The 24,709-nt window shown below is 55.9% G+C and overlaps 2 pseudogenes; one reads left to right on the plus strand and one right to left on the minus strand.

Moving 5' to 3' along the window:
• LOC116596233 overlaps nucleotides 1-24,709 on the plus strand; it is a 77,290-nt pseudogene that overhangs the window by 51,430 nt on the left and 1,151 nt on the right.
• Nucleotides 18,503-23,507, minus strand: LOC116596232 (annotated as a pseudogene).

Below are 24,709 nucleotides of genomic sequence, written 5' to 3' on the forward strand. Positions count from 1 at the left end.
ACACATTCGGGCCAGTTTCTCAAGGTTCCTGTTCCCATCGGCCCAGGGAGGGTGCCAGGGCCTCGGAGTCGGGCCCAGCTCGGACTCCTGGTTCTTACAGTTAGGCGTGACCTGGGGCCCCTTCCGTCCTCTGTTTGAGCTCCGCTTCCCGCATGACGCCCGTCTTTGCTGTAGGCTGTGTGCGCAGTTGGCACCTGAAGGAGCCAGACCCTTGGGGTTCCCTGGGGGTGGCCTCCCCAGCACAGCTCACGTGCAGCCTAGACAAGTGGCCTTGAGGTCTCCCTTTAATGCTGTAGGAACCTGTGGGGGAACAGAGCATTGCTGCTTCCTCCCTGGAACCAAGAACACCCCCGTCCTCCCCAGCTGGAATTTGGGTCTGGTCCCCCCCCGCCGACCAAGACGGGTTCCCAGTGACCCGAGGGGCTGCGTATAAATCAGTTCCTGCTCTGAATGTCCAGGCTGGGGTGTGAGGTGGCATCGGGACCCAGTCCAGCCACCCCGATGGCTACACCCTGGTTTCCTCTGGGGTGCGAAGCTTCAGACACAATCCCTTCAGCTGTTTTGGGAAATGCAAAAACACCAGGTGCAGGCCTGTCGGTCGGAGTTTCCACTGACTTTACCTGGGGCTTTTCTGCCCAGCCTCCCCCCCCCCCGCCCCCTGCAGCCGAGACTTCACTGTTCCCAGGTCACAGACACCCGAGAACCGTGCCGGTCTGCGAGGCCGGGCGGCTCCCCATGGGTGGATGCTGCCGCTGCAGAGACTGTTCACCCCCAAACGCAGGGCCACACAGCAGTTTTGGAGGCAAGGGTCCTTGGGTCCTCGGTCTAGATCCCTCTCGCTACATCGGTGGCCTTGGGAAAGCCTCTGAGCATGGAGACCATCATGCTTCCTTGGAGGTGGGATGACGAGGCTCGCCGAGGTACACGACGCGTGGGACACAGGGCTTGAGAAGTGACAGCTGATAGTGAGAACACCAGCCCCGCATGGGTGGCTTCGTACATCCCAGCTCTGTGGGGTGCTTGCAAGTGTCACCCCTGTGGATGGCACAGCAGTCTTATAGCATAGAAAGTGTGATTCCCCATTTTCCTGATGGAGAAACTGAGGCAGGGAGGCGTGAAATAAGGTGCCCAAGGTCACCGAACTTGTAAGAGGCAGAAGGCCACATCTGTACCCAGGCAGCCGGACACTGGGGCCTGTGCTGTCCCCAGTCCTCGTCCCGTCCAGGATGTCCCAACCCTCGGAGGCTGCTGGCCAGCATCCCTCCCCAGGCTGTGCATGCCGTGGCCCAGGGCCCTCAACAGCTGTCTCTTGAGGTCCCCAGTGGGGTGTAGCCTGCTGGCATGACCGGCCCAGGCCCCCGTGCTGTGGTTGGCTAAAGCCCCTCTCTAGAGTTTTGCCTTTTCTAGAATGTCAGAGAGTTGGAATCATGTGGTATATGGTCATTCCAGATTGGATTAATTTACCTAGAAATACCCATGTAGGTTTCCTCCATGTCTTTTCCTGGCTTGTAGCTCGTTTCTTTTCAGCGCTGAGTAATATTCTGTTGTCTGGGTGTCTCGCCGTTTAGCCACTTGCCCACTGAAGGGCATGTTGGGAGCATCCGTCTTGGCAATTAGGAATAAAGCTGCCGTACACATCCGTGTACAGGTTTTCATGGGGAGGTAAGTTTTCAGCTCCTTGGGGGAAGCACCGAGGAGCACGACTGCTGGCTCGTATGGCAACAGTGCGTTTAGTTTTATACGAAATCACCAAACTGTCTTCCGAAGGGGCTGCCCCATTCTGCGTTGCCGCCAGTGACGTGGGACGTTCCTGCGGCTCCCCGTTCTCGCCAGCACTTGGTGTTGGCAGGGTTCCGCGTTTTGGCCATGCTGACTGGGGTGTCGTGGTATCTCCTTGTGGTTTTGGTGGGTGTTAGCTTTCCTTCTTAGCCTCACCCAGATGCCCCTGATGTTTCTTTCTATGCTTTGTTTATTCAACGAAAGTTTCTGGAGGAACTCGTCCTTGTAAGTGCGTGGGTTCACCACGTGCTCGTTGCCTGTTAGAAGCCGCGCTGTGCCTCATGCACACGTGTGCTCCGTGTGTGCTCCGTGTGTGCCATGTAATTCCGGGACGTGGGAGTGAAACGCTCTGAAGAAGGACTCTGGTGGAGCTACTGGGAAAGGCTGGGGACACTCATCACTGTGACATTTGGCTACTCCTTGAGGGTCTTGGCAGGGACCCCTCCTGCCTGTTCTTGGCTTGTTCTCAGCCTAGCAAATTGCCGAGCCAGGGTGGACCCGCAAGGTATGTTTGTGGAATGCATAAGAGGAAATCAAAGAAGGGTTCCTGAAGGAGGTGGCCGTCAAGCCGCAGGAGAGGAAGGGAAAGGCCGCACCAGGCTCGGGGACATGGAAATGCACGCAGCTTGCAAACTGGAATCAAGCAAGAGATCTGGTTGGGTTTTGTTTTGTCACAAGCTGTGTGTTTGGGGCAAGTGAGTTCCTGGAGGAAAGTAGTAAAGACCGATCTGTTTGTTCAATAAACATTTACTTGCCATCTCACCCTGTATGAGGTTCAGTGAAGGCTAACACAAGGCTGTGGGCAGTGCTGGTGGGCTGGTCGGGGAGCCGGCGGGGACCCCATGATGTCCTGGGCCCTGGGGGGTACTCAGGCAGGGAGGCAAGCGTTAGGAGGAGGGCATTGGGACAGGGTCAGACACAGGGCATCCTGGGACTGTGGCTTCACAGGGGAGCGGGCATCAGAGAGGGAAGGGCAGGCAGAGCAAGGAAGCTGTTCCCGCTCTCAGCTGGGGGTGCAGGAGCCTTGACGTGGCGCCTGGTCAGGCCGCGTGGAGACCGGAGGGTGTAGGACGTTTTTGGGGCAGCGGTGCCCGTGTCGCATGAACTAGGAGTCCCTGGTGGAAGTGCAGACCCTTGGCTTCATCCCTGGTGGAGAACACAGAGCTGCTGGCTCAGCGGGGCCCGGGACATGTTCATTCTGTGGCTGTGATTTTGTCACCCCAGGAAATCCCGCGGCGGCCGGCCCTCCCACATGGCAGACATGCCTCTCTCAGGGCCAGGAGCCTCGGAAGCCGGAAACCTCGCTCAAGTCCTTGCTGCTTCTGCGGGAGCCCAGGAGGCTCACGACCAACCGCCTGGTCTTGCGGGCCCTGGGGGGACATGCTCGGGGGGTACGTGGGCAGGGGCGTCCCATCGGGGCCGAGTTCCCTCCTTGGTCAGGTGACGATCCGATGGCTTGTCACTCATTTCATCTTTCCCACGTTGGTGTGTTCCTCCCTGTCCCAGGAGCAGTTCTGGACGGCTCTGCCGCTTTCAAACATGAGACTCTGGCTGACGTTGCAAGTGGGAGAAACAGAGGAAGACAAAGGAGGGAACGGGACGGAACGAAGGAGAGTGGTGCTCAGTTATCCGGACTGGCCTGTGCCTTCCACCTGTTCTGATGGCTACTCTGCGGGCTGTGGAAGGATTGGGGTTTAAGCTGCCGTGCTCCTTCCGCTGGGAAAAGCCTCCCATCTCTACAGATGCTGAAGGTACCAAATCCGCGCTTGATTTGCTCAAGGAAATGTCGTGCTTCTTAGCGGGCGCGGCGTTGCACGAGCATCCTCTGGGTGCCAGGCCCGCACGGCCAAGGGCTGCCAGTGACTTTTGGTGCCCATGAACGCGGGTCCCGGGGCTGCTGGATCACCAAGACCTGAACACGCAGCTGCTGGCTTTGGGGTCTGACCCCAGGGGGGGTCCAGGCCCCCAGGAAGCCAGACCTCAGGTCCCTGGAGGTGGCCACCGCGCCCCTGGAGGACTTCCAGGAGCCAAAGTGTCCGTGAGCCCCCATCTTTGGGGTGTTGGGCAGAAGGGGAAGCCACTGGAATTACATCTGCTTCCTGGTCCTTCAGGGAGAGGGAATCCCCTGGTGGAGGGTTCAAAGCCAGGGCCTGCCTCTGGCGTGGGGTCCGTGGTGTGGGTCTGTCCCCACAGTAGGAATCTGCTCGTGGGTGGGTGACCCTCCCGGCTGAGAGGAAAGCAAACTGAGTGAGGTCGACCCCAGCAGCAGACCCCCCTCCTCTCCAGGAGGGCGGGCCCACGCTGCCTTGCTGTCCACTGAAACAGGATTTCTGAGAGTTGGGGGCATTTTTGGGTTTTGGACTCAAGCCGTTGATTCTTCTCTCCAGTGATCTTCCTTTTCTCCCCGGCTTGAACTTCCCTAGGAACAGGAGTCAGATGTAGCGTCTGCTCTGTGTGTGTGTGTGTGTGTGTGTGTGTGTGTGTGTGTGTATGAGGGCACGACTTTCTTTAAATAGTAATTATTCAGTAAAACCAAAGAGAAGTCTTCTGTAAGGGTTTTTGCCACTTAAACGATCATGAATGAGGTTGTAAAGTGTTGTATTCCTAGGTTCTTACATCACTCCCTGCACGCCTGGCTAGAGAGCTGGGCCTGGTCACCTAGTTGACGCCATCTTGTCCCCACGGGTGGCTTCTCTCCCAGACATAGCCGTCAGCCCCTTCTCTCTACCCTCTCTCCCGGCGTGGCTTTCCCAGGCCTGTTCATGTTGGTTCTGCTGCAGGGTCCAGAGCCCCCTGGCCCGTGGCGGATCTGACCAGTGAGGTCCTCTGGTTGGAGGGAGGAGTGAGTGTTTGGAGGAATAGCCGAGGGCTCACCTTCTCGGTGGTGCGTGAGTGTGGGAGCTGTGAGGCTCCCGAAGGCCAGTGGGGAAGATGAGGCAGGGCTGGGGCTGGGGTGCGAGTGCCCACGGGAGAGCCCCGGGTCACTGCGTGTGGCCTCAGGAAGGGTGCAGGGGCCACGTGGCCGTGGTGTATCCTCTGGCCAGCCCAGGGCTTTGGACGAACCGAGGCTGCTGGAGAACAGGGTGCTCGGGGGGTGAGCACCGGAGCTGGTTTCCGGGCCGGGACTCTGCCCGCTGTGCCGGTGGGAGAGGTGGGGGCCGGGTTGGGCTCACGCGGGTGGCAGAAGCCATGGTCACGACTGAGTCGGCGGCAGCAGCAGGGAAGGGCGGTGTGGGCAGGCTTCCCCATGGGTCGGGGCTGGCCTCAGAGCCTCAGATGGAAGGTGGGGGGCAGATCCGTGGGTGACCGGGGGTGACCTGGGGGGAGGGGTCTAGGCCAGGCCGCAGCTCCCTCGCTTCCTTTCTTCACGACCTCATCACCTACTTCACTTGCGCCTCCTGTCGGGCCCCGGGGAGACCGTGAATGTGGTGTGGCCCTGCCCTCAGGATGGCTCTGGCCCCTGACTTCTTGGGGCAGGAGGGTCTGTAAATAAACACGGGGGCGGGCCAGGCCCCAGAGTTTCCAGAAGCCCGTGTGCCTCAGGAGACAGGGATTCAGGGTGTTTCTGTAGTACTTTCCAACAAAGAATGAGGCCTTGCAGTGGTAGAGGTGAAAATGAGAGGGGAAGGCATGGGTGCTTCCTGGCACCCCCTCATCTGGGTCCTGCCTTCGGCCCCAGGGAGGCGGCAGTTAGCACCAGCTCTGTGTGGCGCAGGACCCAGGCTTGGGAGAAGAAGGACTCGCTCCCCGCCCACCCAGTGCACTCCAGCCTCACCCAGCCCCAACCTGCTGCCAGTGCAGAAGGGATGGTGACACAGAGAACGTTCTAGAGACTCTGGAAGAGAGAGGGCTCGGGAATAGGGAGGACTAGGGGCATTAATGGGATTTCATTCAACGTGGTCTAAAGGACGAGGCTCAAGTAGATATATAGATCAACCACACAAAATTACCATTTCATAGGCCCAAGAGGACCACATAGGGTTTCGTGTGGTCTGACTAAGGTTTGGAGGACATATAAAGAGGACTCATTGTGTTTTAGAATATGGTGGTCACCTCATTCTGACCGAGGCTGTCCCTCTAAGGAAACCTGATCCTCAGTATTTCTCAAAGTGTAAACTGAGAGTTTAGTGGGGTGGGGGGCGGGCAGGGGTTTAATGGTCATGCTTTGAAGGCACGGTCCCATGTTCCCCTGGGTTTGGAGACGTCCTGTGACTTGTTCATTCATTGGCCGTGATTATATCCAGCCTCTGTTCCGTCTGTGTGTTATAGTTAAGTATCTTTTGGGATAAGCCATGTTTATCATCTGCTACAAAATCAGGTCCTTTTTCGTCCCTGTATTAGCCAGGGATTTTTGGAGAAACAGAACCAATAAGGGGTGTGCGTGTGTATAATGTACATTATATATGAAGGAGTGGGGAAGCAAGTGAGAGATTCTAAGGAATTGGCTCCCGTGATTAAGGAGACTTGCAAGGCCAATGTTGCATTTTGAGTCCAAAGGCCATCTTTGGCCAATGTCCCTCTTATTTGGGGGAAGTCAGTCCTCATTCTATTCAGCCCCTCAACTGATTGGAGGGGGCCCACCTACAATATGGAGGGCAATCTGCTCACTCAAAACCCAACAATTTAAATGTTAATTGCATCTATAGACGTCTTTGTAGGAACTTCCAGAATAACGTTTGACCAACAATCTGGACCCAGCCAAACTGAAGCACAAATAACGACTGCAGATCCTACAATACATCTTTCCAATATCCAGAAGTTTCTTTGGTCTTAGAAGGCTGATGTAGTTAATATATGCAAGAGAGGTTCCAGATCCCACGGAGTGACAGAAATGCATAAAATTTCATGAGCAAGGCTGAATTCTTTCTATCAATTAATTATTGGGCATGGAATAGCCATTACATGCCATCTTGGATAGTGCAAGCCTTACATAATTTATAAAACAGATCACACCTCGGAGTCTTCTTTGCTGCAAGTCAATTTTTTTTTAACCAAATCTTCCCTCCCTCTCTTCCTCCTCTTTCCTTCCTTCCGACCTCCCTTTCTCCGTCCTCCCATACTTATTGGGCATCCAGCATATTCCAGGTCCTAGGCCAGACAGTGGGGAATCAGGAACGAAGACATCCTACGGTCATAGTGCTTTGGAGCCTGAGAAGGGCCCCTGGTGTAGAGTCAGTCTCCTAAAGGTTAGAATTCAGCCTCAGAAGCTGGGTTCCCTTCCCGTTCTCTGAGGGTTCCTTAGCTGCATGGGGTCTTATATGCAGCCTGCAATAGTTCTGGGTTCTCCTGGGGGCAACAGCCCATCTTTTCACAGTGCATCTTTTCTTCCAAACAGAGGGGCCTTGTCCGCATTCCCTTAAGGTGGGATTCGGGACTGGCAGCTGGGAAGAAAGGCGACTGTCAGCCTACCCAGTGACACCTGCATTTTAACAGGATCTTCAGGAGACTTTGGTGTGTGAAAGCCTCCCAGGTGCTCCCCTTGTCCTTGTTTCTCTCAAAGACTCTAGAAAGTTCCATGTAAGGTCTGGAAGAATGGAGGGCCTAGCCAATGGACTAGCCTGCTTGGGCAGATTTTCAGCTGGTCTAAGAGGCTGGACTTTCTTTCAAAACCGGATGGAAGAGGGTCCTGGATGGCCTCTCCTTGGATCCAGAGAGGGGCAACCCGAGGCTCTCACCGAGGACGCAGGCCTGCATCTCTGCACCTGTACTGTCCTCTCGAGGGAGCTTGGGCCAGATCTTTGCTTCTCCAAGATGATTTTCTCTTCTATCAAATGGAGATGATAAAAAAAAAAAAATCCTCTTTTCTGAATTGTTGGGAGAATTCGCAGATCCGCGGGGTGTGGATGGTGTTTTGGGAGCCAGGTGTGGCTTGAGAAGCTCTGCAGGGTGGGGGAGGGGCGCCGAGCCCGGCTCCTTCGTAGCTGGGTGGGGGCGCCTGCTGCGTAGGCTGGCCCGAGGATTAAGAGACTCGGCGGCGTGTACAATGCCAAGGTGACAGCGGTTTTGTTCACGACTGGCTTGTGTTCCTGCCCTGCGTGCAAGGGCGGTACGCTCTGGCTTCAGGGTGGCACCGGCCCCTGGATCCTCCAAGGACGGGTGGGGTCAGGTCGAGGAAGAGGCCACTTGGGGCTGTGGCCGTGCCTTCTGGATTGTTCACAGAGGCAGGCCTCATCCCAGTGCACTCAGGCCTGGATTCCTGAGCGAATCCGTAAGAAGCATGCAAGTTAACATGACATGTTGCTAAGTAGATTTCTTTTAAAAGGTGTTCTCTCTCTGAGGTAATGACAGATGTGAGTGTTGCCATGGTGACAGGCCCTCTGTTTGGAAGCACACAGCACAATGGTTCAGGCGGCTCGCTGCCGATTTATGGTTGTGGGAGGTAAGCAAGGCCCCCTCCCTTGGGAAATGTTCGTGAGGGGTCTTCTCCTTCCGGGGGCTGGTTTCCAAAGCTGACTTCATTTTGTGCCTCAGAGGAACCGGTGAGATGGGGAAACCATGGTGTGTCTTTAGAGGGACAGTATCTATGCACAGCACACGGTTGGAAGTTCGAGAATTTTTCAAGAATTGAAGGTGATTAGGGAAAAAAAAACCCACAATGAGCAGAATCTGTAGTGGGCCTTGAGGTCATTTCAACATGACAAGGGCTCCCGGGTGGCCTGCTGTGCCCTGAGGGTCCCTTGATAGGGGAGGATGGGTGCAGAGATGTGAATGTGAGTGAGCCGGAGCCCAGGCCCTCACAGAGGGCTGGACGCGGGGCAGACTGGGCTCCAGGCTTCTAGCACCTTGGAGACAGCTGGAGTCGCAGGGCGAGGGGTTCGCCACGTCTCATTTGAATGTGTCTAGAGTCGTGGAACCTTGACTACCCCACGCTCTCCTACCCCATGTGGAAGCTTGACTACCCGACACTCTCCTAAGTCTAGAGCTTGTTGGGAGGTTCTAGAAGGGGAGCACAGGTACTCTTGTACCCTTGAACCCAGAAGGGTCCTCCTCTCTCGGGGAAGGTCATCCTCTCCCTCCAAGCAGCTTTGAGAGGGACACCTATGGAGTGGTAAGGGGAGGGGGAGACACCCACCTAGTCAGCCAGATCAGCCCGGTCAATGCTGGCGATCAGTGGGGTGACAGGTGTTGCCGTGGGAGCACCCTCATGTCCTGCTCTAGAGACGTGTATTCCCGGGTCTCCTGGTCCCCTTGGACCTGGCCTGCCAATGCGTCACCTTGAGCAGATGCAAATCCCCATCTTGGCATTTCATGGCTTCTGCATCTATTTTTTGATTTTTCTGTATTTTGTCTCTTTGAATGAGAAAAAAAAATGCCCCTGCTTATGAGAACAGGAGGAACCAAGTTTCAGGAAGTGGCGCTCATTACTTAATGGGGAATGGCATCTCACTGTTGTCCCGAGAGCTGTCCGTCCGTCGTGGTTTTTAACCAGGGCCCAGCCGTGAGCGGTCACTGACACTGCCTCTCGAACTTTCTTCTCAGGCGCCAGCTCGGCGCCCCTCCTCTGCAGTCATTCTCCAGAGGGTTCTCTTCTCCTTACTCAGCACAGCCCTGAAGGCAGCCACTCCCTCCAGAATCCAGAGCAGGTCCCCTTCTCTTTCTTGTTGTCCCCGACCACAGATGCAGAGATCATGGGTGGAGGACGGAGACCCTCTTGGAAGCCAGCCCTGCTCCAGGGATGTGATTTCCTGCCCAGTACTGAGGACTCCTTTCTTGGGAGTCAAGAAACACATGACACTGGCCTGGGGCTGTCTCGTGCCTTTTCTGAGACCGTTTCTAGTAGGGATGGGGAGGGAAAGAAGATTGCCATCTGGGGGTACCTATCCAGACACGGACCCTAGCCTCATAGCCACACACCACAAACAGGCTTTGGGAGGCTGTGACCTCAGATCTGGGCTGCCTCGTCACACTGTGTTGCGGACTTGCCAGCTGGCTTAGGTGATGGCCAGTCAACTGCACAGAATTCCACCGACATGGACCCAGTGGCACCCCCCTCATCCCCGCAGCTACAGCGTGTCACCGAGCACCCAGCTCAGCTTGGACAGAGTTAATTTGGATGACAGCTGTGTGGAAGGTCACCCAGCAGTCCGTGTGTAGGCGGTGGGCAAACTCTCACAGTCCCCCATGAGGGGAGTGCTGGACTGGCTGTGCACCAAATTCCAAATCCCTCTCTCTGGGGCAGACTCACATTAGCCACGCTCCCAGCACCGATGTCTACGCTGGATGTCGGCTTCTTAGTTTGCAGTGAGAACCTCATCTGTCCAAGGGTCCAGAGAGCTGCATCTTCTGCTTCCCCGGTCTGTGTGGGGAAATCTACCTGGCCAACTCCTTAATCCGATGGTTGCCTGGTGACTGTGGGATCAGAGCCCCGGAGCAGGGGAGCAGATTTGAATGCTTAGTGACATTAGGCTTCTGTACATTTTTCTCCCCGATCTTTGTTGGGGGTGGGGTGGGGGGTGGTGCCGGCCATGGGGACCAGAGAGTTAAAACCCATTCCTGAGACAGAACTACTTTTCTTCTGGCCCCCTGTTTTTCTGGGTTTCTGTGGCTAAAAGATTCTCTACTCTAAAGCACAGTCTCCTTTAGTTATGGGACTCACTTCAGAGACTGTCTGGACTTTCTCCCTATTTTGTTTGTGTTCGTGGCTGCTCTGATCTCCAGGCTAATGGCGTCTGGTTTAAAACTTCCCAAGCCTCTCAGCACATGGTGGAAAAGGGCATCGGCCGGATGCTCCCCCTGCTTGCACCTCTCTCTCTCTCTCGGTCAAATAAATAAATAAAATCTTAAAAAAGAAAAAAAAGCATATATCGATAATACACATATCATGCATGGATTTACTCTGTAAGGGAAGGAACAATGAGGTATGACCTGGGACAAAAAGGACATAATTCTCCTCTAATTCTAGTTGCTCAAGCCGCCTTCTCCTGGAGGTAATTCCTACCGAGCACTCAGGGTGCCTCCCAGGCCTTTCTCTTACCAGACGTAGGTGCGCATCTCCCTCAGGATTTCAAAGCGCGTGTCGTAGCCCGCCGTGTGTCTGCCCACAGCCGACTTGGCCGATCTCTTACCGATAAGCACGTGGGTTAATTTCAGTTGGTCGCTCTTGTAGACACTGTGGTCGCGAATGTCCTTTTGTGAACATTTTCTGGCCCGTTTGGGCATCTGCGGATGTTTCTGTGCGGCCGGCGAGAGGAAATGGCGCTCCGGGTGAGAGAGCGAACCATCTAACCTGTTGACAGACTCCGTAAGTCCTTCTTCAGGAAGAAGACCCCAATTTCCACTCTGGTGATGGCATAATGGCACTTCTTTCTCTATGTGCTCCTCCGTGTCTATTTTTGTCAACGTGATGGGTGAAAAATAACATCATTATTGGGTTTTTTTTTGGGATACTGTTTTAATATGAGTATATGTGATTGTTAATGACTTTTTTTTTTTTTTTGACTTGGACTAACCCCGAAGTGAATGCATTCTCCCCAAATGGAAAGAGCCAGAAAATCCCACCGATCCCATGTTCAAACCATGTATAGGTTCTAGTCCCTTCCCACCACCTATCCTGTTGCCACCTGGCCGGTGCCGCCATGTTCCGTGGTCTTGGTGACTGAAGCTGCGTCCTCATAGTTCTTCCTGCCCCTGGCTGTGGCTATTTCAGTGATGGCCTCCAGACCCTCTTCTTACAACTCCGGCATTTGAGACTCTCCAGCGCCCCTGCCCTCCCATCTCACTCATCTGTGAGTGGAGGTGAAGCCCTGACAATGTCCTGTGAGGCCCCACACGGCCTGGGCGCCGTGTCACTCCCCCCCCCCCCCATTCTCTCCCCATTGCTAATTCAGTCCAGGTCCACTACCTCTCTGCTCTCCCTCTGGTCAGATAAACGTCCCCCACGGGCTTTGGCACAGGCCGTCCCTCCCTCTGGAAGGTTCTTCCCCCGATACTCACACAGACAACTTCCTCACCTCCTACACATCTTTGTTTAAATGTCCTTTTCTCAGTAAAGCCTTCCCACATTTAAAACTGCAAACTCTTAATCTTTGTGGCTGTGTTTATAGATTTTTATGGCACTTTCAAACATATCATTTAATTACTTACTATTCTGTTTATTGTTCGTTATCTGTCTCTCCCAACTATAGTGTCAGATTCTTGAGGCAAAGGCTCTGTTTTTTCCTCTTCTCAATTTATTTAAACAAGCAAATGAAATACCAAAACCAGGTCACCCAATTCTCTTACTCCCTACCCCCCACCTCTAGCAACTGCTCATTTGTTCTCTATGAGCTTGGTTATCTATACGTGCAGGTTTTTTTACCTTAATTTTTTCCCAAGATTCCACCTGTAAGAGAGATCATTTCTCTTTCTCTGTCTGACTTGTTTCACTTAGCATAATGCCCTTGAGGTCCATTCATGGGGCAGATGGCAAGATTTCATTCTTCTTCATGACTGGATAACATCCCACTACGTAGGTAGACAACATTTCCTTTCTCATTCATCCATTGGTGGACACCGGCTGGTTTCCGTGTCTTAGCAATTGTAAATAAATGTTGCAGAGTATGGGGGTACAACTTTTGAAGCTGGTGATTTCATTTCCTTTGGATGAATTTTCAGAAAGGGGAATTGCTAGATCATAGGGGAGCTTGAATTTTAATTATTTGAGGGAACCCCATATTGTTCTCTGCAGCGGCCACACCTACTTATAATCCCACCCGCAGGGCTCAAGGTGCTCTTTTCACCATCCTCTTGCCAACACTTGTTATTTCTAGTCTTTTTGATAATAGCCACTCAGACAGATGTGAGGTGATGCCTTACCGTGGCTTTGATTTGCATTTCCATTATGATGAGTGATGTTGAGCATCTCTCTGGTCCCTGCTGGCCATCTGTAGGTTTTCTTTGGAAAAATGTCTATGCAGATCTTCTGCCCATTTTTAACCGGATTTTTTCTTTTTTCTTTTCCTTTTGTTTTGTTTTTCTGTTTTTTTGTTATGGGGTTACCTGAGCTCTTTATATATTTCAGATATCAGCCCCTTGTCAGATATATGACTTGTAGTATTTTCTCCCATTCAGTAGGAAAATAGCCTTAGGCGATGTTGACAAAGATCTCTGCGAAAGAAATTCAGACGGGGTCTAAAGTCGCTGCAAGTTGAGGGTCAGCTAAGTTCTTCACGAGTGAAGCCTCGGGTAGGACAGGACTTTCTTGGGTCAGAGCACAGCTGAAGGGTCTCCTGGACAGGGAGTGAGGGGCTGTGTGGCTGCCCAGATCCCACGTTCACGTGTGTGCTTGTGCTTTAGTTCTAGGCATTATGCCCTGTTTCTCAGGTGCTTCCTACTTGAGTCACCTGGGCTGACTCCACTCCTCGCTGAGCGACTGAGGTGAAGATGGCCAGCAGCCTGTCCTCTACCCTCGGCCAAACACTGTACCTCGGGGGAGGAGATCTGCCCCTGCTCTGCTCTGGGTCCCCACCTGGCGGAGAGCCCCTTACCGCTCCTACGTGAAGAGGCCCTCCCTGGGTTGGGTGGGTTGGGGCGCCGCCTTCTGGGCATGAAGCCTGCCTCCTGTGGTGGGAGCTTTCTCTCAGTTCCCCCCAGGTCACTCCTGCGTCACCCCCTCTGCTGGACCAGAGCTGTCCTGTGGACAGTCCCCAGGCCGCCTGTTCTGTGACATGTGCCACGTTGGAGGGGGTGATGGCAGATAACCTGGATCACAGGGTCCTGGGCACCCTTGTGCCGCCATCTTCTCCTGGCCCTGTCAGGCTTCCAGACTGAAGGGCTCGGGGACTGGGGCCTGTGGCTGGGCCTTTCTCTCCTCACTCTTGTCACCCCTCATGGACGGGGAGAGGAGAGACACAGGAGGGCTGTCTGTTGTTGAACTCTTCTGGATTCCTGGACATGCTGTCACCTGAGGCGGGCCATGCTGCCTTGGGGTGGGTGGGGAAGCCAGCCAGGGGTGGCGGCTTTCCCACCAAGTGTGGGGCCTTGGGCTGCAGCTGACGTGCCTCCCGTGACCGTGTCATCGTCAAGAGCCTGCTTGGTCCTCACAGTCATTACCCAGCAGGGGTTTTATTATTTCTCCATTACACAGATGAGGAGACTGAGGCATAGAACCACTGGAAATTGTCCTACCCACATGGCTAAGCAGCGACAGAGCGAGGATTCCAATGCCGAGAGCCTGGCACCAGGGTCCATGGCCACACGTACCTCCCTTGCCATTCTCCCACACTTCAGACAGGAAAAAAACCAAGAGTGTAGGAAACATTATATTGACTTCTAAAAATATCACTAAATGAAGGAGAATGAAATGATCAAAATGGTTTCGATTCCATGAAAAACTGTAACATTTCTTTTAAGATCACCATTGATCCATTGGCTATATTAACAGAAATGTTTGCGAACGTTGTAAAAAACCTTTTTTTTCCCACTAAGTACAATTGCCTCCAAGGTACAAATCAAGTTCCGCTCACATGGCCAGATGTCACCGGTCATTGGCAAGGGGCTGGGTTTCTCGTCCAGGCTTTCCGCGCGGCGTGTTGCTTCTGGAAGGATGACTGACTGACATGCTCGGTGATCCGCATCACAATCGGATTTTCAAGACGTTTTCTTGAAAATAAATGAAGCGAGACTGTTTCTTCAAGAAAAATAACTGACACTATTTGTTGCCAGTTGTAAAATTGAAAATTTCAAGCGAAAATTAGAATTTTAGAAAACTGGTATCCACTCCTGTGAGCTTGATGGTTTCCTGAGTGAGGTCAGCGGTTATGTTAATGCTACGATTTCTGGAGGTTGTATCATGAAATGTGTCAACGTATCATTAGATCGGCACAGCCCAGTGAATCAATATTTTCCAAATGACCCATGTGTGTTGTTGCACTCATGAAGAGGTAAAAATATTCAAAGTGCATGATAGTGGGTTTCAATGCAACAGTGTTTGCAGAATTAATTGATATGGTTTCAGGTTCTATGTCGCAGCCAACCTTTAAGAGAGAAAAATTTGTTGAGTTTTGGTGTAGTATAAAAGAGAACAGCCCCAGTGATCGGAAGAGCCTGTTACAAAGCCGTTCTCTCGTTTCCAACTACATATTTGAGGCTGAATTTTCTTCACATACCGCAACTAAAACAGTAAGACGCACAGATTGAAAGCAGAAGCAGGACGGGGGGATCCAGCAGTCTCCCCTAATTCAGACCTTTAGGGAGCCTCGGAAAATACAAAGGGTTGCCGTTCTGCCCACTGATATTTTTGCTTTGAAAAAATAGTTATTTCTCTTAAAATGTGAAATTTACACCAATCTGTAATGAATCTGTATTGTGGTTTTTGATACAAATTGAAAAGTGTTCAAAAAATTGTCTCAGTTTAAATTTCTAGTATAGCAAATATCTTCGCAAATACAGCTCATGCGAACGCCAGCTCCTTAGGGATGCTCAGTAAGTTTTAAGAGTATGAAGTGGTCCTGAGACCAAAAAGTCTGACATAAGGCGCTTTTTGGAAAAGCCAGCCTTAGTTGAGAACAGTTAAGAGGCTCCTTTCAAGGCCCCCGGTTGACGAAGGCTGTGCTGGGAGCCGGGGTGGACTTCCACGCGCCTTACCCGTGAACTCGCAGCAGCTGGAGCTTCTGCCTTCCATGCAAAGGGCCCGGACTCCGTCCGGCGTGGCTCGGAGAGCCCTGGGCAAGTCCCCTCTGCGGCAGGCTATTTCAAACAAAATGTAATGCGGGCACCAGCGTTTATTTCTGAACAACGTGCAAAAAGAGAACAGCAGAATGTGAAGTTCAAGAGAGAATGTGCAGTGAGCAACGTAGGTGTTGCGTGCCGCGGCCGGGCAGTGGGAGGCATTCCCGGGAGGACTCGGGGGCCACGCCGACTCGGGCCAGTTTCACGTTGGCCTGTTCTGTCTGCACCTGCCTGTGTCACCCCAGACTGTTGGGAAACGGGGCCTCAGGCACCTAGCTTCCGTGGCTCAGCAGCTGCGCCGTGTCAAGTGGTGGTCCGCTGGGGACCTCTGGCTCCCGGTGCTTTCCTCCCTATCAGGATAGGGCGGAGTTGATGTTGTGAGATCTGTAACTGGAAAGGGGACTTTGTATTTCAGAGCACGAAGGATATAAAGAGAGTAAAGCGTCTTTGGTGGGGGTTTTACAGGGAGTCCAATCAATGGAGGGTTTCACCTTCCTCCTTGTTCCTGACAATATTTACCGTGTCTCCGCCCTGCTCTGCATTCAGGGATGAAGGAGACGCGGCTCCACAAGGAAGCGTTCCGTGTAACTGGGAATGTTCGGGCAGCGGGAAGTGTGCGGGGCCAGGAGAAAGCCATTTCCTATGACATGGGGGTGGGGAGTAGCCAGTGTTCGTGCAGAAGGATTCTGGGTTCAGGTGAGCCTGAAGGCTGAGTCCAGGCTGACCCAGAGGTAGGGATTCTGAGGACAGGCCTGTAGGTTTAGGGAGGAAAACTCAGACAACTTTCTTGGAGTAGTTTGCTTACTTTGACAAGTACTTTTATTTAGCTGATCCCGCTGAACACATGTGGCTGCCTCCTGCCAAGTCCACCTTCGGACGGCTGGAATGGTCTTGGAGAGGTTCGTTGAGAAGATGGGGCATGAACTTGACCTTGAAGGATGGCCAGGATGTGAGTGGGTGAGGAGGAGCAGGAAAAACATGCAAGGATTAGGAGGTGAGGTGAGTGGAGACATGCAAGCAGGACGATTCAAGGCACGTGCACCCGCGTAACCCAAGCAAAGGAGTTGTGTGGGGAGCAGGTTGGGGCTGCAGAATTCGAGGTCTGGAACTCCAGACCCGAGTTTGGAGCCACAGAGGGTCTTCGAGTGGGGACGGGGACTGTATGTGTCGGGGCTCTAAGAAGGTGATGCTGATGGTGATGCTTGAAAGTGATTGAAGGAGAAACCCTAGCTCTGGAGCCACTGGGGTGTCTCTTCATTAGGAGATGAAGGAAGAAGCTCTAGGGGGACCAGTGGAAGTCATAGGGCGAGGGGGGCAGGAGCCCAAGCTGCCGCCCAGCACCGCGGAATACACTTGTGTTTCCTCACATAGCCAAGAGCGCCACTGATCTTTAAGAAGTGCTCATCTTCTTTGGCACTTAGTTTCTGGGAGGAACAGGAGGAAGAATTCCCTCAGGCTGGGAATCAAGCTCACTTCGAGGCTCTTAGTCTTAGGAACACACAGGGGTTCTGGGGCGAGGAACCAAAGGACAGATAATGAGCTTATGCCCCACTTGTTCAAGGGTGCCCGTCTCCTCTATTAGTCGGACACGGTGGGCAGCCCGGGAGGAGGCCCGCAGCCCCCCCTTCCGGGGTCCATGTCCTCATGCCACATGCTTCCCTGGGGTGTGGCCTGGACCCTGACGACTTGCCTCTCATGCACAGATAGCAGACATCAGCGGAAGTGATGGGACGTCACTTCTGTAACTGGACTACAAGTCAACTGACCTCAGTCCTGCTGTCCCTCTCTTCTGTTCCCTTCCTCTGAGAGGAGTGGCTTTTGCGGAATGAGCCACCTGTGGGGACGTCCACGAGGCAAGGAAGTGAGGTCTCCAGCAACAGCTGGCTGAGACCTGAGGCCTGCCAGCAGCCACGAGAGAGATCTGGGAGCTCCGTCTTCCCCCGGTGTCTCCCTGAGCTGTCGCGGGCTCCCATCATTTTTATTTCTTTTAAGATTTATTTGTTTATTTGAGAGAGAGAGAGAGAGAGAGGCACAGAGGGAGAGAGAGAATCTGAAGCAGACTCGCTGTTCAGCGGGGAGCCCCACGGGGAGGGCTTGATCTCATGATCCCAAGATTGCGACCTGAGACAAAACCAAGAGTAAGACACTTAGCGCACTGAGTCACTCCAGCGTCCACCATGGGCTGTCATCTTGATTGCAGCTCCAGAGAGGCTGGCGGCCCAGGGACCCAGCTGTGCCACCCCCAGATTCCTGACCTGCAGGAGTGGCAAGGCAACAAACTGATCTGTCAGGCTGCTGAGTGTGGGGACGCTTGTTACACAGCCGTGGATAGCTCGTACACCCGAAACCTCTCGGTGGTGTCGAAGAGCGCCGTGGGAGGAGGCCAGGCTGTGTGGCTTCACGTCTGGGCTCAGCTGTTTACAAGCTGCCCAACCTTAAGCCAATGACTTCTGTGTGTCTCAGTTTCATCGTCTCCACGATGCGAGCGAATGAACAGCTGCTGTGGGGCGACCGTGAGGGTTAGGAAACGGTCCCGATACGGTGATCAGAACGCTGTTAGGACTGAGTCAGTATCAGCTACTGCTGGGCTACTGTCCACCCTTTAAGGATGGACCCAAGGCTAATCGCTCCTGTGACCCCAGGGTGCTGCTCTACCCACGCTAGCCTCTCCCGCTCCCAGTGTCTGTGGCATCCTTGTTTTCCATTTGAAACCCTGTGACTTGTCTCAGCTATAGAAACTCTTCCCAACTCACAGGTGTCTCCAGGACTCCACAGAGTGCGTGGACAAGAGGGGGATGAGGGATTAAAAAGAGCAGGCAGAGGAGGAAGGAAAAGGCTCAGAGATGACCTCCTTGTGGCCAGGGACATGTGGAATTAATAGTTACTGTGTGATCAGGGCCAAGCGTTGTCCTAGCACAGAACAGGTGTGAAGCCATCCTTTTTAAAAGATTTTATTTATTTGTTTTAGAGAGAGAGAGAGAGAGGGTGTGTGCACACAAGTATGGGCAGGGGAGGGCAGATAAAGAGGGACAAGCCGACTCTGCGCTGGGCACAGAGCCTGACTCAGGACTTGATCCAATGACCCTGAGCTGAAGTCAAAAGTCGTGCTTCCCGGACTGCACCACCCAGGTACCCCGAAGCAATCCTGTTATACTGACCGAGTGAACGAGCACAGATGAGGTCCGAGCTGGGCCATACACACATGGGCGGTGGGAGACATCGGCCAGGGGGGCCGTGGATGTCCTTGCTGGGGTGGTCGCGATGACACAGAGGGGGTGCCTGGCAGACGTCTGTTGCATGCACGGAGCACGAAGCCCAAGGTGAGTTCCGCCCGCTCAGTGGAAGTTCACCAGATCTGGTTGAAGTGAGTGGGATTTGGATGGTGGGCAAAGAGGCTCATCCCACCAGAGGAAGCGCACAGCCGAGAGCCGGGGAAGGGCCGGGCAGCGGGAGTCCGGCACAGCGCCTGGACCTCAGGCGGTCCCCACGCCCCGCTGTGCCCGCTCTTCCTGGCGTGTGCACAGGAGCTCGGTTCTTCCGGGCAGTCCGCTGGCTGGGCAGGCCTGCGTGGACGTTCAGCAGCAGGGAGGGAGAAGGCAGAGACGGTGACGAACAGAGGAACGGTACCAGCAGCTTCTCCCAGCACGTGGTGAAGTGAGGTTGGACCGTGTCCTCCTGTGGCTCGAGCGCCACGGACGGTGAGACAACAAGCGGGGCTGACGGTGGGCCTGCGCCCGAGCTCTGGGCAGGCCACGCACGAGGCGACCGTCTCCAGGCTCACTGTCGAGTCCCGCCAGAGGAGGCCGGGGGTCCGGCGCCCGCGCTGTGTGGAGGGGCCTTTCCTGCTGCCACAAGGGCTGGGAGTGCCACAGGCATGTGGTAGGTGGGACAGGCCCTCCCACGGCTCACAGACAGGGCCCCGGGGGACAGCGTTACCCTGATCCACCGCTGGGCCAAATGCTGGGCCCCTGGGCTTCGGGACGACCAGCCCAGTGGAGAGAGAAATGTTAACCACAGAAATAAGAGAGTAATCCCAAACTTATTAACAGCTGTGAAGACACTGGTGCAGGGAGGTGGGGGGGGGGTAATAGGGGGGATAATAGGAGACGCGGCCCGTGGGCGCGTGGGAGGGGCAGAGGCAGGCACGGGGAGGAAGGAAGGTCTTCCTGAGACAGCGGTGATTAGGAGGAAATCGGAAGCGTGAGTGGGGCATTGGGTGGACATCGCGGAGGGCTGGGGCAGGTCAGAGGAAGAGGGCTCTGGAAGGGAGGGCCCGGGCAGGGGAGCAGATGGGGAGGGAGGGGGGGAATGAGAGGGAGTGAGAGGAGAGAGGGACGGGTCGGGGCGCGAGAGACGAGGGCTGAGGCTGTCATGCCTGCAGGCCCTAGGAGGCCACGTTGGGGTGTTGGGGCTCTGCTGTGCACCCGAGGGTGTTCTGTGGGAGTGAGGGTGACCTGGCCGCATCTGAGATGTGGACGGCTCTGCAGCCCTGGAGGCTGCTGGGTGGAGGCGGAGGGACCCCTCGGTGGCCGTGGCCCTGCTCCGTCCCAGAGATGGGGCTGGCTCCGCGGGGGCGGGGGTGAAGAGGGAAGACAGTGCAGGTGGCTTTGCCAGCCCCCGGGAGGGAAGCCCCTTCGGGCAGGTCCGTCTGGGGCAGGAGGGAGGGCGGTGACCGAGCCGCCGGCCGTGGGCATTCGGGAAGTTGCAGACTCGGGAGCAGAGCTGGTCTGGGAGGGCTCAGGAGCTCCGTTTGGGACGAGTTGAACCTGAGGCCCGTCTGCGACAGTGAGGGGGGACTTGCCGCTGTGGGTGCAGGGGAAGCCCCGCCCGGGTGTCTGGGAGAGGTGGGTGGACCCAGGGCGGCCAAGGCAGTGGGAGTGGGTGAGCTTGCCTAGAGAGAGGGTGAAGGGGAGACGTGGCCCCATCGAGGCCGGCAGTGCCCCGATGTTGCGAGAGAGAGACGATCTGGGCCGAGAGGCGGAGGAAAGCATCGGGAGGGGGGAGGGGCAGCTGGAGCTGGAGCTGTCCCAGGAGCCAAGGGACACGCACGTCCTTGAAGCTGAGGGGTCAGGCCAGCAGGTCCTCGTGGTGCTGGAAAGTTGAGTAAGAGGATGATTGAGAAATGTGTCTTGGACTCGGAAAGCGGGGCCACTGGTGACGTTGGCAGGAGCTGACGCGGTGGCTTGAGGGGGCAGCGGTGGCCACGTGGGCCGAAGGACAGGAAGCGGCGGCGGCCCAACGGCCCTTTGATGAAGCGCTGGAGGGAAGAGAGACAGCGGCGTCGGGGGGATGTGGGGTTCAGGGCGGTGCGTGCGGATTCGACTTGGGGCACGGGGTTCCGGCAGGCCCCTTCCAGCCCCGAGCCGGCCAGGAGAGCCAGGGGCTTGACCTCAGTCCCGCGACCTCTGGTACCAGCTCGCTGCGCCGAGAGCATCACCACAGAACGACGGCCCTTCTGATGAGGCTGCTACCGCAGCCGCCCTCGCGCCACGCGTAAGGCCCGGCTGCTTGTGTGAGTGGCCTGCGGCCACGCGGCCGGGAACCAGGGGGGCTCTCGCCGGACAGTTAACCACAGAGGCCCCTGACGCGCCGGCGCGTCTTCACCGTCACCTGCGGGCCGCGGGCGTCTCGCGGGGGCGCCGCTCTGGTCCTCGCCGGGTGCGCTGGACGGAGCAGCTCCCTGGCTCCAGGGCAGGGACCGCACGGGCCATGGGGGGAGCGTGGATGTCACCAGAGTTGGCACCAATCAGAGCTACTTTTCAGTCTCCGGCAGAGCTCCCCGTTCACTCCCGAGGGACCCCGAGGCGAGCTCTGCAGAAACCCTCCATCTCAGGCGAGACTCCCAGGTCGGACGAGCAACCCGAGGGCCTCCCGGCTCCCTTGGAGGGTCCCCACCTGCTCTGCCCGTGGAAGGTCTTCCTCCCTCGGAGCCACCTGGGCGCTCTAGGGGGATGGCAGGAGCGGGTCCCAAGGCCGCCTTCCCCGCGTGGCACACAGCCTGGGGCCCTTTTCCTGTGGTTCCCTGTCCCCTCCACTCCGAGAGCTCATGGCGCCAGCCCACAGGGTGGGATGTTAGACCCAGACGTTCAGAGCTGCCACTTCGACTCGCCAGAATGCAGCATGGTTTAAATAAGGACACAAAGGAGTTTTCGAAAAAGGGGAGAAAGGCCACAGGCTCCCTCAGGTCTCAGGGAGCCGCTGGCTGCGAGCTTCTCTGGAGACGGCGGCCCTGGGCACAGAGACCCTCCGCTGCCCCGCGGCGTGCTGCTCTGTTCGCACCGTTGTGGGGAGAAGTAAGCCGAGGGGAAGAAAGGGGCGGCCCCGGGCCCACGGAGAGTGAGTGGCAGGTCTGAGATTTACTCCAGGGCCGGCCCGGGAGGCCCCCGGCTCACTTCTGCCTTCTGCTCGCATCCTGCCAGCTGCGTGGGTCTCAGGCTCAAGGTCCTCTCTGTGGCCCTGGGTCACATGGGCTCAGGACGGTCACGGGGCTCGAGGGGGGCTGCATTCACCACCTGCCTAACACGAGGCCAGGCAGACGGCGGGTGCCGAGGCTTCCCTTTTCTGCCCTCCCGGCTGGAGGAACCGGAGCCTGTGTCCCAACCTGCAGCGGCCGCGCCCACCCCCACGTGACGGACTGGCCCGTACATTTCCCCATTCAGCTGATGGTGAGCGCTGGGCTATTTTAAGCCCACATGGAAGTATTTTTTTTTTTTTTTTTTTGTAAGGACCATCTGCTACCGGCCCCAGCCCAGATGATACAGTTAGAACCTACCCACAGCATCCTCTCCCGCCTTCAGACGGTTCCAGGAACAAGGGTGAGTCAGTCGCCCAGCTGAACTCCTGTCTTGCTACCCTGAGAGGTGGCCCCCGGTGCCAGCAGAGGGGGCCGCTCCTGCCAGAGGGGCCGGTGCGCCTAGCTGCTCCTCAGAGACTGGAAGTGAGCCCCCCTTTCCTGCCGCAGCAGCGGTGCTGCCTGCAGGGGGAGAGTCTGAGGAAGGCCTCAGGAGGGCTCAAGGCAGCTCTTCTCCGCTGAGCCGCTCCTCCTGAGGCTGCTTCTCAGGAAGCCCCGCACAGAGAAGCAAGGGGCTAGTGGGTCACCACCCTGAACTGGAGGTCCTGGGAAGAACCCCTGGGTCTGTTTTGGAGTGCCAAGGGGTTGGGCCCTGTCTCACCAGGCTGCTTGGGCCAGTGTCCTGCCTGGGCCCTGGAGGGGTGTTCCCAAGGCTGACCGCAGGCGCTCAGCTCGAAGCTCCGCTCCCCTGCCATCTTTGCCTCGCTTCCACACCTCGGGGCTCCCTGTGGATACAGGATATCGAGCCTGGTGTGGGTTGCAGACGCTGCATCAGGTTGTGAGTCTGGGCGCTGCCCCCTACAGACATCTCGGCGCAGGGCCCAGTGTACTTAACTCCTGGAGCCTCAGTTTGCTCATCTGTAAAGTGGGGGACAGTCCGACCTACTTCCTAGGAGGTCTGTGCACATTAAATGGGGTCATGCATGGAAGGAGCTGACGGTGCCTGGCGAGGATGTTCTGTCGCTATGAACGTCACAGGCTCTGTCCTTTAAGTTGCCTAAAAAGCTGGGGGCGTAACTGAAAACCGCAGGTCCGTAGCCTGGACAGGCAGTGACTCCCGCCGCGTATTCTCCATGGGGCCTGGGCCTCTCCTCCTGGTATCTGGCTGTTGGGGCTGCAGGGACCCTGTTCCGGAGGGCGTGGGGGCAGCAGCTGACTTGATCCCTGGTGCACAGCCCAGGCCTGACGATCAGAAACCACCCCCGCCCTTGCTGATGACAGAAGCCTCTGGAACTCCCGAGCCTGGGGCTTTCTTGGTGTCTTTCTTCCTCTGACCACTGCTTCCCCCCCACAGGGTGGGGTGCTGGGGGCCCATGCCCGGCTGGCGGGCCATGTTCTGCACTTGCTGACCCCCCATCCAGCTGCAGCCGAAGCATCATCGGGGTGCACAGCCCCCAGTGGCCCCGGGAGTGCCCCGCCAGCGGGTGTGGGGCTGCGGCCTGACAGCGCCGCTTCCTGTCCCAGAGTCTAGCTGCCGCTGCTCTGTGCAGTCCTACGGTTTATCTGTGGTCAGTGCTCTTACCCATTTCCTGCAGCTGCTAACTGGTTTTTCAGTCAGTGCCGAGAGCTACAGTCACTGGGAAAGGACGCGGGCTTTGTGATTCACCCGCCGGGCCAGCGGGGTGCTGGTCTGATGTGCAGGGGAACTTGTCCCTCTTGCGCGTGGGGACGGCCCCACCCCTGTCCCCCGGGGCCTTCCCCTGGCCCCAGCAACAGAGACACAGAAAAGACCCACGCATTCATTGTGAACCGAAAGCTGGTTTGTGTGTGTGTGCGTGCGTACACGCGCGTGTGTGGTAGGAGGAAATTTTTTTTTTTTTGTATGTACCAAAGCCAAAATAAATGGTCTTGTGTTTTAGTTAAGAGCGTTACCCTAGGCTGAGCGTCGCCCCTTTCCCGGGGAGCCCCAGGTCCTCCCGGAGCTCTGACTGTGGTGAGCTTGCTGTGCCCCACATGCGGCTGTGGTAGTCACACTGAAAACTATATTTCCTGGCATTTCTAAAAATGCAGAGGAAAACCCCCCACTATAACGAATGACTCCTTCAGATAGAAAACTTCGAATGGGTCCTTTCATTGTTTTTGTGCTGTGGGCCAGGGCTTTGAAGAGGCCCCAAATGTTCACTAGCGTTTAGTTAAGTGTCCTGATTGTCTGGAAGGCTTCTGCTCGGGGGTGGGCTCAGGAGCAGGGAGTGGGCATTGATGGGTGGCAGGGTGAGGCCAGGACCAGCAGCAGGGACACCTGGGAGCTTGGGTGAAATGCAAAACCTCCAACCCCACCCCGGGCAGTCTGGGCTTCCACCTGGCTCCGCAGGTGGTCCTGTCTCGCATTCAAGCACGGCATTATCAGTAAATTTTACTAATTTCTTCATTGATGTGGGTTGCAAAGAAGGAAAACTGTACCAGCGCCACCCCGCCCCCGCCAGTGCAGAATGAAGTTGCTTCTCCCATGCACATTTGCCGCGCCTCTCATGGGTACCAGACTCTGAGCGGGACACAGCAAGGGGACACCAGGTGCCCAGAGCCCAAACCCGTGCTCCACAGCAAGGAGGCCGCCTCCTCTGGAGAAGCTCCCTGACCTGACATGGGCTGGCAGGCTGCGGGAGGCCGGGGGAGGCCGGGGGAGGCCGGGGAGGAGTGGGGAGTGGCTCAGTGGAGTAGTGAGTGAGGTGGGGACTATTTCATCCAGGATGGGAATTGGATGAAGGGGAGGGA

The sequence above is a fragment of the Mustela erminea genome, chromosome 7 (genome assembly GCF_009829155.1).
Source record: "Mustela erminea isolate mMusErm1 chromosome 7, mMusErm1.Pri, whole genome shotgun sequence".
Taxonomy (NCBI): domain Eukaryota; kingdom Metazoa; phylum Chordata; class Mammalia; order Carnivora; family Mustelidae; genus Mustela; species Mustela erminea.